We start from the raw sequence: 12,651 nt of genomic DNA on the forward strand, positions 1-12,651 counted from the left end.
AGATCAGGATTTTGAAATTCAAAAGGGCCGCATTTTTTGTGCTCGGTGTCACTACAGACCCGGGTTCGATCCCAGGCTACGACACGGAGACCCATGAGGCGGCGCACAATTGGCCCAGCGTCGTGCTGGTTAGGAGAGGGTTTGGCAGGCCAAGATGACCTTGTCCCAACGCGCTCTAGTGCATGCACGGTGGCCAGGTACACGGTGTTTCCTCCGACACATTGGTGAGGCTGGCTTCCGGGTTAAGCGGGTAGCGGCTTGGCTGGGTCGTGTGTCGGAGGACGCACGGCTCTCGACTTTCGCCTCTCCCCAGTCCATACGGGAGTTGCAGCGATGGTACAGGACTGTAACAAACAATTGGATACCACGAAATTGGGGAGAAAAAAGGGCTACAAAAAAACAACACTTTTTAATGTCTGGCGGGCGGGATTTGAATTGCCTGGCGTGCCAGATCCGGGTGTTAGAGGGTCTTGTTTCATTTGTCAATATGACCTTTTTAATATTGTTAGTGCTCCCCTGTCACTGGCCTCCAGGCAGGCTCTTTTCTTAACGGAACAATGAATGCTATGAATACAATGAAACAGTCCCTAATCTGAGTAAGGACAACAACAAAAAAGATGTGCCTGCTGTTGCAACAATATGTCCTCATTAAAATTCCACCGCCATACTCGCGCCACGGAAACCCATGTCCTCTCGTGCTTGGGTGGCACTGAGTCTCTGCCCGCCTCTCGTGAATATCTTGTGGACCGCGCGGTAGCTCAATCACATATGATGCTCGAACTGCTAGTCAAGCCTGTTGCCTCCACCGTGTGGTTATCCATCTACCATTGTCAGTGGTCCCAGGATTTGAGGAGATGCGCCCCCACCGTCCTCCTATTGTGTTTCGCTTGAACAAACTGTATAGCTCCCCGGGGCAGCAGTGTTGAGCACGGTCGGATTGAACATGGAGTTCATGTGACATTCTGGTTCGGAACTGGCAATATGTGCTTGCGGCTTGTGTGACTGGAGTGGTGAGACAGCGGCTTTTTGGGATTCAGTTGACTGGAATACGCGGAGTACTCGGAAGTACCAACGCACCTTGTGTAATAGGTAAGCAAACTAATTTGTGTGGCACAGCACCTAGGCTCTATATTGTAGCATGTTTAGTGCTTTCGTGAGTCAATACCGATTTAAAATTGCCTATTCATCACTGGGTCACTAACCTAGCGTTTAGATGGAGCTACTCTGGCGTTTGTCAGTCTTACTACCACGGTACAGTTTATTTCCGCGCGCGCTGGGTGCGCGATTGTCTGCGAACCTTGAAGGTTCACATGAGTCTCCCTCTTTTATTAATAATGTCATCAATAGGGCAACTATAATCAATTAATAACCCATTCCTCAGCTATTGATTACAGTTCACTGATGTGAGAGACCGGAGAATAACAACCTCGGTCATGTTTACTGAACCCTGAAACATATTAACCGCTAACAACACTTCATCAAACAGACTGTTTTACCACATGACCGCTATTTCCATGTCACACTACATCCATTGTTGTAGTTGACTGGTTATAGAATGTGTTATTGATGAGAACTATTGTGTATGTGAAACTGACAAACGGACCAAAGATGGGACGGGGAAACCATTGAAACCAACCAGAGACAGTGAAGTTTTGCGTCCCTTAAAGTATATATTTTTTCTCTCTTGAGACCCGCAGGAACCGAGGGTATAATTAGGGTCACTCTATTAAAAAGTGCGACCATCACCTTCTCCCTCACACTGAAGACAGTCTTTTCAACTGGAAGCTTTGTTTCCTCAGCTACATTGAGGTAGTGTTGTACATGCAAAATAACACGAAATGCTCTGAGACCAGGTTGAGTAAGTGTGTAGCAGGCCTAAATGAACCTGCTGGACACCCTTAGCATTGTGATTGGAATGTTTGTCTTCAATTCTCCACATACCTCCCCTCCCCACTCTCTTTGTTCTGGGGACAATCATCCACTGCTGTGTGTACAATGGTGGGGGAGGGGCGGGGTCAATAAGGGGCATTGACATCTGTAGCTGACAGCTTCCTTGGGGTCTATTGACATGATGTATGTTTAGCTCAGAGACTGGTTAGTGAAACATAGGAAACACTAAGAATTAGAGGCATGGAGACCATTCACATCCATGGGACCAAGTAAACAAATTAACACGCATGATGGCAGTCTCTTTCGAATCTAGCATAGATTGTCACACATAACGAGTTTGCCACACATCTGAACTCAAAAATAAAATTGTATTTGTCATGTTTCATAGACAACAGGTGTAGACTAACAGTGAAATTCTTACTTACAGGTCCCTTTCCAACAATGCACAGTTAAAGATAAGATGTCAAAAATAGAAATAGTAACACGAGGAATAAATACACAGTGAATAACAATTTCAAATAGCATGGCTATATATAGGGAGTATCAGTACTGAGTCTGTGCAGGGGTACAAGGTAATTGAAATAGCTATGTACTGTACATATAGGTAGGGGTAAAGTGACAGGATAGATAATAGAGAGTAGCAGAAGCGTATGTGGTGAGTGTGAAAGCGTGTGTGTGTGTGTGGCGTCTATGCATGTGGATATTTGTATTTATTATGGGGTCCAGCCAAATTAAGGTAGTTTATACAATTTTAAAACATTATAATACATTCACAGATTTCTGTCTGTCTGTTCCAATGTTTGTTTTGCTTCACAGTCCCCGCTGTTCCATAAGTTGTTTTTTATCAGTTTTTTAAAATCAAATTTTACTGCTGCATCAGTTACTTGATGTAGTCATGGCTGTATGTAGTACAGTGTACTGTGTGCCTCCCATAGTCTGTTCTGGACTTGGGGACTGTGAAGAGACCTCTTGTGGCATGTTTTGTGGGGTATGCATAGGTGTCCGAGCTGTGTGCCAGTAGTTTAGACAGACAGCTCTGTATATTCAATATACCTCTCATAAATAAAAGTAATGATGAAGTCAATCTCTCCTCCACTTTCAGCTAGGAGAGATTGACATGCATATTATTAATATTAGCACTCTGTGTACATCCAAGGGCCAGCCGTGCTGCCCTGTTCTGTGCCAATTGCAAAGTCCTTTTTTGTGGCACCTGACCACACGACTGAACAGTAGTCAAGGTGTGACAAAACTAGGGCCTGTAGGACCTACCTTGTTGATAGTGTTGTTAAGAAGGCAGAGTATCGCTTTATTATAGACAGACTTCTCCCCATCTTAGCTACTACTGCATCAATATGTTTTGACCATGACAGTTCACAATTTAGTGTTACTGCAAGCAGTTTAGTCATCTCAACTTGCTCAATTTCCATGTTATTTATTACATGATTTAGTTGAGGTTTAGTGAGTGTTTTTTTCCAAATACAATGCTTTTAGTTTTAGAAATATTTTGGGCTAACTTATTCCTTGCCACTCACTCTGAAACTAACTCACTCTGAAACTAACTTTTTGTTGAGTGTTGAAGTCATTTCAGTTGCTGTAGTGGCTGACGTGTATAGCAAGTCATCCGCATACATAGAAACTCTGTCTGTACTCAGTCAGTGGCATGTCGTTTGAAAAAATTGAAAAAAGCAAGGGGCCTAAACAGCTACCCTGGGGAATTCCTGATTCTAACTGGATTCTATTTGATAGGTTTCCATTAAAGAACACCCTCTGTGTTCTGTTAGACAAGTAACTCTTTATCCACATTATAGTAGGGGGTGTAAAGCCATAACACAAGTTTTTCCAGCAGCAGACTATGATCAACAATGTCAAAAGCTGCACTGAAGTCTAACAAGATAGCCCCCACAATAATTGTATCATCAAGTGCTGTGCTTGTTGAGTGTCCTTCCCTATAAGCATGCTGAAATTCTGTTGCATTGTATCTGGTCAAACACAATTTTCGCCAGAAGTTTACTAAGGGTTGGTAACAGGCTGATTGATCGGCTATTTGAGCCAGTAAAGGGGGCTTTACTATTCTTGGGTAGCGGAATGACTTTAGCTTCCCTCCAGGCCTGAGGGGACACGCTCTCTAGTAGGCTTAAATTAAAGATGTGGCAAATAGGAGTGTCAATATCGTCTTCTATTATCCCCAGTCATTTTCCATCTATATTGACAGACCCTGGTGGCCTGTCATTGTTGATAGACAACAATAATTTTTCACCTCTTCCACACTGACTTTACGGAATTCAAAAGTACAATTCTTGTCTTTTCATAATTTGGTCCGATATACTTGGATGTGTAGTGTCAGCGTTTGTTGCTGGCATGTCATCCATAAGTCTGCTTATCTTGCCAATGAACAAGTCATTAAAGTAGTTTGCAATATCAGTAGGCTTTGTGATTTTATTTATTTATTTATTTTACCTTTATTTAACCAGGTAGGCAAGTTGAGAACAAGTTCTCATTTACAATTGCGACCTGGCCAAGATAAAGCAAAGCAGTTCGACAGATAAAACGACACAGAGTTACACATGGAGTAAAAACAAACATACAGTCAATAATGCAGTATAAACAAGTCTATATACAATGTGAGCAAATGAGGTGAGAAGGGAGGTAAAGGCAAAAAAGGCCATGATGGCAAAGTAAATACAATATAGCAAGTAAAATACTGGAATGGTAGTTTTGCAATGGACGAATGTGCAAAGTAGAAATAAAAAGATAATGGGGTGCAAAGGAGCAAAATAAATAAATAAATTAAAATTAAATACAGTTGGGAAAGAGGTAGTTGTTTGGGCTAAATTATAGGTGGGCTATGTACAGGTGCAGTAATCTGTGAGCTGCTCTGACAGTTGGTGCTTAAAGCTAGTGAGGGAGATAAGTGTTTCCAGTTTCAGAGATTTTTGTAGTTCGTTCCAGTCATTGGCAGCAGAGAACTGGAAGGAGAGGCGGCCAAAGAAAGAATTGGTTTTGGGGGTGACTAGAGAGATATACCTGCTGGAGCGTGTGCTACAGGTGGGAGATGCTATGGTGACCAGCGAGCTGAGATAAGGGGGGACTTTACCTAGCAGGGTCTTGTAGATGACATGGAGCCAGTGGGTTTGGCGACGAGTATGAAGCGAGGGCCAGCCAACGAGAGCGTACAGGTCGCAATGGTGGGTAGTATATGGGGCTTTGGTGATAAAACGGATTGCACTGTGATAGACTGCATCCAATTTGTTGAGTAGGGTATTGGAGGCATGATGAATGAGCCATCTGATTCAATAAATGAAGGAGCCGAGTTGGCTTTTTTTCCAAAAATGTAATTTAAGGTGCCCCCAAAGCTTTTTACTATCATTCTTTATATAATTGACCTTTGTTTCATAGTTTATTTAGTTTAGTCACATGATTTCTTAATTTGCAGTACGTTTGACAATCAGTTGGGCTGCCAGACTTAATTGCCATACCTTTTGCCTCATCACTCTCAACCATACAATTTTTCAATTCCTCATCAATCAAAGGAGTTTCAACAGTTTTTACAGTCATTTTCTTAATGGGTGTGCTTATTAGTAACTGGAATAAGTAGTTTCATAAAATGTGTCAAGTGCAGCGTCTGGTTGCTCCTTATTACACACCACTTACCAGCAAATATTCTTTACATCATCTTATACACTATTAGGCCCAGCCTTTGGAACTTTAGTTTTCCTAGATGTGGCTATTTATATTGTGATCACTACATCCTATGGATTTGGATACTGCTTTAACGCAAATATCTGCAGCGTTAGTAAAAATGTGATCAATACATGTTGATGATTTAACTCCTGTGCTATTTGTAACTACCCTGGTAGGTTGACTGACAACCTGATCCAGGTTGCAGGCACTGGTTACAGTTTGAAGGGTTTTCCTGAGTGGGCAACAACCTCTCCCTTAACGTCAGTAAGACAAAGGAGCTGATCATTGACTACAGGAAACGGAGGACCGAGCATGCCCCCATTCCCATTGACAGGGCTGTAGTGGAGCAGGTAGAGAGCTTCCTCAGTGTCCACATGACCAAGGAATTAAGATGGTCCACACACACCCACACAGTCATGAAGAGGGCACGACAACACCTCTTCCCCCTCAGGAGGCTCAAAAGATTTGGCATGGGCCATCAGATCCTCACCGCTTGGTATGGCAACTGCTTGGCATCCCACTGCAAGGTGCTACAGAGGGTAGTGCGTACGGCTCAGTACATTGTACCAAGATGACGTAGCAGTGAACACGTGTTTGTTTGTCCTTTCGTTTGTATTTTTTGTATATACAGTGGGGCAAAAAAGTATTTCGTCAGCCACCAATTGTGCAAGTTCTCCCACTTAGAAAGATGTAGTTTTCAGCATAGGTACACTTCAACTATGACAGACAAAATGAGGAAATAAATCCAGAAAATCCCATTGTAGGATTTTTAATGAATTTATTTGCAAATTATCTGTCGGCCCCAGCCACGAACTCAGGCTCTGTGTGTCGTTAATCCAACCCTCTCTGCCTAGTCATCACCATTTTACCTGCTGTTGTTGTGTTAGCTGATTAGCTGTTGTTGTTTTAGCTAGCTCTCCCAATCAACACCTGCGATTACTTTATGCCTCGCTGTGTGTCTCTCTCAAATGTCAATATGCCTTGTATACTGTTGTTCAGGTTAGTTATCATTGTTTTAGTTTACAATGGAGCCCCTAGTTCCACTCTTCATACCTCTGATACCTCCTTTGTCCCACCTCCCACACATGTGGTGACCTCACCCATTACAACCAGCATGTCCAGAGATACAACCTCTCTTATCATCAGCCAGTGCCTGGGCTTACCTCCGCTGTACCCACCCCACCATACCCCTGTCTGCGCATTATGCCCTGAATATATTCTACCACGCCCAGAAATCTGCTCCTTTAATTCTTTGTCCCCAACGCTCTAGGCGACCAGTTTTGATAGCCTTTAGCCGCACCCTCATCCTACTCCTCCTCTGTTCCGCGGGTGATGTGGAGGTAAACCCAGGCCCTGCATGTCCCCAGGCACCCTCATTTGTTGACTTCTGTGATCGAAAAAGCCTTGGTTTCATGCATGTCAACATCAGAAGCCTCCTCCCTAAGTTTGTTTTACTCACTGCTTTAGCACACTCTGCCAACCCTGATGTCCTTGCTGTGTCTGAATCCTGGCTTTGGAAGGCCACCAAAAATTTTGAGATTTCCATACCCAACTATAACATAACATTTTCCATCAAGATAGAACTGCCAAAGGGGGAGGAGTTGCAGTCTACTGCAGAGAGAGCCTGCAAAGTAATGTCATACTTTCCAGGTCCATACCCACACAGTTCGAACTTCTAATTTTAAAAATTAATCTCTCCAGAAATAAGTCTCTCACTGTTGCCGCCTGCTACCGACCCCCCTCAGCTCCCAGCTGTGCCCTGGACACCATTTGTGAATTGATCGCCCCCCCCCCCCCCATCTAGCTTCAGAGTTTGTTCTGTTAGGTGACCTAAACTGGGATATGCTTATCACCCCGGCAGTCCTGCAATCTAAGCTAGATGCCCTCAATCTCACACAAATCATCAAGGAACCCACCAGGTACAACCCTAAATCTGTAAACAAGGGCACCCTCATAGACGTCATCCTGACCAACTGGCCCTCCAAATACACCTCCGCTGTCTTCAATCAGGATCTCAGCAATCACTGCCTCATTGCCTGTATCCGCTACGGGTCCGCAGTTAAACGACCACCCCTAATCACTGTCAAACGCTCCCTAAAACACTTCTGCGAGCAGGCCTTTCTAATTGACCTGGCCCGGGTATCCTGGAAGGATATTGACCTCATCCCGTCAGTTGAGGATGCCTGGTCATTCTTTAAAAGTAACTTCCTCACCATCTTAGATAAGCATGCTCCGTTCAAAATATGCAGAACTAAGAACAGATATAGCCCCTTGTTCACTCCAGACCTTACTGCCCTCGACCAGCACAAAAACATCCTGTGGCGGACTGCAATAGCATCGAATAGTCCCCACGATATGCAACTGTTCAGGGAAGTCAGGAACCAATACACGCAGTCAGTCAGGAAAGCAAAGGCCAGCTTTTTCAAGCAGAAATATGCATCCTGTAGCTCTAACTCCAAAAAGTTCTGGGACACTGTAAAGTCCATGGAGAACAAGAGCACCTCCTCCCAGCTGCCCACTGCACTGAGGCTAGGTAGGTAACACGGTCACCACCGATAAATCCATGATAATCGAAAACTTCAACAAGCATTTCTCAACGGCTGGCCATGCCTTTCTCCTGGCTACTCCAACCTCGGCCTACAGCTCCACCCCCCCGCAGCTACTCTCCCAAGTCTCCCCAGCTTCTCCTTTACCCAAATCTAGATAGCAGATGTTCTGAAAGAGCTGCAAAATCTGGACCCGTATAAATCAGCTGGGCTTGACAATATGGACCCTCTATTTCTGAAACTATCTGCCACCATTGTCGCAACCCCTATTACCAGCCTGTTCAACCTCTCTTTCATATCGTCTGAGATCCCCAAGGACTGGAAAGCTGCCGTGGTCATCCCCCTCTTCAAAGGGGGAGACACCCTGGACCCAAACTGTTACAGACCTATATCCATCCTGCCCTGCCTATCTAAGGTCTTCGAAAGCCAAGTCAACAAACAGATCACTGACCATCTCGAATCCCACCGTACCTTCTCCGCTGTGCAATCTAGTTTCCAAGCCGGTCACGGATGCACCTCAGCCACGCTCAAGGTACTAAACGATATAACCGCCATCGATAAAAGACAGTACTATGCAGCCGTCTTCATCGACCTGGCCAAGGCTTTCGACTCTGTCAATCACCATATTCTTATCGGCAGACTCAGTAGCCTCGGTTTTTCTAATGACTGCCTTGCCTGGTTCACCAACTACTTTGCAGACAGAGTTCAGTGTGTCAAATCGGAGGGCATGTTGTCCGGTCCTCTGGCAGTCTCTATGGGGGTGCCACAGGGTTCAATTCTCAGGCAGACTCTTTTCTCTCTATATATCAATGATGTTGCTCTTGCTGCGGGCGATTCCCTGATCCACCTCTACGCAGACGACATCATTCTGTATACTTCCAGCCCGTCCTTGGACACTGTGCTATCTAACCTCCAAACGAGCTTCAATGCCATACAACACTCCTTCCATGGCCTCCAACTGCTCTTAAATGCTAGTAAAACCAAATGCATGCTTTTCAACCGTTCGCTGCCTGCACCCGCACGCCCGACTAGCATCACCACCCTGGATGGTTCCGACCTAGAATATGTGGACATCTATAAGTACCTAGGTGTCTCGCAAGACTCTAAGCTCTCCTTCCAGACTCATATCAAACATCTCCAATCTAAAATCAAATCTAGAATCGGCTTTCTATTCCGCAACAAAGCCTCCTTTACTCACGCCGCCAAACTTACCCTAGTAAAACTGACTATCCTACCGATCCTCGACTTCGGCGATGTCATCTACAAAATAGCTTCCAATACTCTACTCAGCAAACTGGATGCAGTTTATCACAGTGCCATCCATTTTGTTACTAAAGCACCGTATACCACCCACCACTGCGAACTGTATGCTCTAGTCGGCTGGCCCTCACTACATATTCGTCGCCAGACCCACTGGCTCCAGGTCATCTACAAGTCCATGCTAGGTAAAGCTCCGCCTTATCTCAGTTCACTGGTCACGATGGCAACACCCACCCGTAGCACACGCTACAGCAGGTGTATCTCACTGATCATCCCTAAAGCCAACACCTCATTTGGCCGCCTTTCGTTCCAGTTCTCTGCTGCCTGTGACTGGAACGAATTGCAAAAATCGCTGAAGTTGGAGACTTATCTCCCTCACCAACTTCAAACATCTGCTATCTGAGCAGCTAACCGATCGCTGCAGCTGTACATAGTCTATCGGTAAATAGCCCACCCAATTTTACCTACCTCATCCCCATACTGTTTATATTTATTTACTTTTCTGCTCTTTTGCACACCAATATCTCTACCTGTACATGACCATCTGAACATTTATCACTCCAGTGTTAATCTGCAAAATTGTCATTATTCGCCTACCTCGTCATGCCTTTTGCACACAATGTATATAGACTCTTTTTTTTCTACTGTGTTATTGACTTGTTAATTGTGTACTCCATGTGTAACTCTGTGTTGTCTGTTCACACTGCTATGCTTTATCTTGGCCAGGTCGCAGTTGCAAATGAGACCTTGTTCTCAACTAGCCTACCTGGTTAAATAAAGGTGGGGGGAAAAAGTAGTTATCTCGTGATTATGTGAAGATTGATGGGTTTTTTATAAGATAAGTTTAATGCTAGCTAGCAACTTACCTTGGCTCCTTGCAGCCACAAGGTCCTTTTGACACTGAACTCGCGTAACAGGTGGTCAGCCTGCCACGCAGTTTCCTCGTGGATTGCAATGTTTATTTTATTTCACCTTTATTTAACCAGGTAGGCAAGTTGAGAACAAGTTCTCATTTACAATTGCGACCTGGCCAAAATAAAGTAAAGCAGTTCGACACAAACAACGACACGGTCTTGTAGATGACATGGAGCCAGTTTTTTTTTTTTTTTTTTTTTTTTTTTAACCTTTATTTAACTAGGCAAGTCAGTTAAGAACAAATTCTTATTTTCAATGACGGCCTAGGAACAGTGTTGTTAACTGCCTGTTCAGGGGCAGAACGACAGATACCTTGTCAGCTCGGGGATTTGAACTTGCAACCTTCCGGTTACTAGCCAAACGCTCAAACCACTAGGCTACCCTGCCGCCCCGGCTACCCTGCCGCCCTGGCTACCCTGCCGCCCTGGCTACCCTGCCGACGTTTGGCGACGAGTATGAAGCGAGGACCAGCCAACGAGAGCGTACAGGTCGCAATGGTGGGTAGTATATGGGGCTTTGCTGACAAAACGGATGGCACTGCATCCAATTTGTTGAGTAGGGTATTGGAGGCTATTTTGTAAATGATATCGCCGAAGTCGAAGATTGGTAGGATGGTCAGTTTTACAAGGGTATGTTTGGCAGCATGAGTGAAGGATGCTTTGTTGCGAAATAGTAAGCCAATTCTAGATTTAACTTTGGATTGGAGATGTTTGATGTGGGTCTGGAAGGAGAGTTTACAGTCTAACCAGACACCTAGGTATTTGTAGTTGTCCACGTATTCTAAGTCAGAGCCGTCCAGAGTAGTGATGTTGGGCAGGCGGGCTGGTGCAGGCAGGGATTGGTTGAAGAGCATGCATTTAGTTTTACTTGTATTTAAGAGCAATTGGAGGCCACAGAAGGTTGTTAACACAGTGTCCAAAGAAGGGCCAGAAGTATACAGAATGGTGTCGTCTGAGTCGTCTGGTGAATCAGAGACTCACCAGAGACTCATGTAATCGGCACCCAAAAAGGATGATTACCAATTGTTATGAAAACTTGAAATCAGCCCTAATTAATCGGCATGGCTATGATCTAATGTTAGATACTTTTGAAGTAATATGGCTACAGGTTAATCTGCCTCACCTAAAGACCATTCTTGTGGGAAGCTGCTATAGACCACCAAGTGCTAACAGTCAGTATCTGGATAATTTGTGTGAAATGCTTGATAATGTATCATTATCAACAAGGAAGTATATTTTCTGGGTGAGACTAGGATATCCCTACCGGCCAAACCCGATCACACACGGACCTCCCGGTCACGACAGAGCCTGGGCGCGAACCCAGTCTCTCTGGCGGCACAGCTAGCAATGCAGTGCCCTAGACCACTGCGCCACCCGGGAGGCCCAGGGTAGCCATTAATATGTTAATATGTTGAATCCAGAAACTATCATTTCGAAAACAAAACGTTTATTATTTCAGTGAAATAAGCAACCGTTTGGTATTTTATCTAACGGGTGGCATCCCTAAGTCTAAATGTTCTTGTTACATTGCATAATCTTCAATGTTATGTCATAATTACGTAAATTTCTGGCAAATTAGTTCGCAATGAGCCAGGCTGCCCAAACTGTTGCATATACCCTGACTCTGCTTGCAATGAACGCAAATTAAGTGACACAATTTCACCTGGTTAATATTATCTGCTAACCTGGATTTCTTTTAGCTAAATATGCAGGTTAAAAAAATATGTACTTCTGTGTATTGATTTTAAGAAAGGCATTGGTGGTTATGGTTCGGTACAGTCGTCCAACGATTGTGCATTTTTCGCAAATGTGCTTTTGTTAATTCATCCCCCAGCGTTGCAACGCAGGACACGCTAGATAAACCAGTAATATCATCAACCATGTGTAGTTATAACTAGTGATTATGATTGGTTGAATGTTTTTGATCTTTTTTATAAGATAAGTTTATAAATATACCTTTTATCAGGTTGCCCCCACGTCGGCCTATATGTCGCCATCTTTTCCTCTACCGAGTGTCTGGGATTAGGGGCTGGTCCCGGGTGAACTGAGTCGTTGAAGTAGAATTCTTCATCCAATTCATGGTTAGTGATCGCTTTTCTGATGTCCAGATTTCACTCATAGGAAACGATGGCGTTAACATGTACAAAAATAGTTTTGGTCACTTCAAAAGGCACTGATGTTTGGTCATGTAATATTGAACCAGGTTGTTAAGATAAAGACCAAATGCTGTCATTGCCTATAAGAAAGCGAATAGGGTGACTCCCCTAGCAGGTCTCAAAGCCAGCACCAATGACAAACACCCTAACCGTTGTCCAAATAAGGGATATCTCTAGGGCATGAGCTTATTGGGTGAGTATAGT

At 44.2% G+C, this 12,651-nt stretch overlaps 1 protein-coding gene across 1 annotated transcript in view; it reads left to right on the forward strand.

Annotated features, from left to right (window-relative positions):
* Positions 1-481: 481 nt before the first annotated feature.
* LOC109908817 (transmembrane protein 108-like) overlaps positions 482-12,651 on the forward strand; it is an 87,541-nt gene continuing 75,371 nt past the window's right edge. Inside the window, exon 1 of the mRNA XM_020507529.2 lies at positions 482-1,089. The gene's annotated coding sequence lies outside the window, so the exon portion shown is untranslated. The remainder of the gene's footprint in view (positions 1,090-12,651) is intronic.

The sequence above is a fragment of the Oncorhynchus kisutch genome, linkage group LG18 (genome assembly GCF_002021735.2).
Source record: "Oncorhynchus kisutch isolate 150728-3 linkage group LG18, Okis_V2, whole genome shotgun sequence".
In the NCBI taxonomy this organism is placed as follows: domain Eukaryota; kingdom Metazoa; phylum Chordata; class Actinopteri; order Salmoniformes; family Salmonidae; genus Oncorhynchus; species Oncorhynchus kisutch.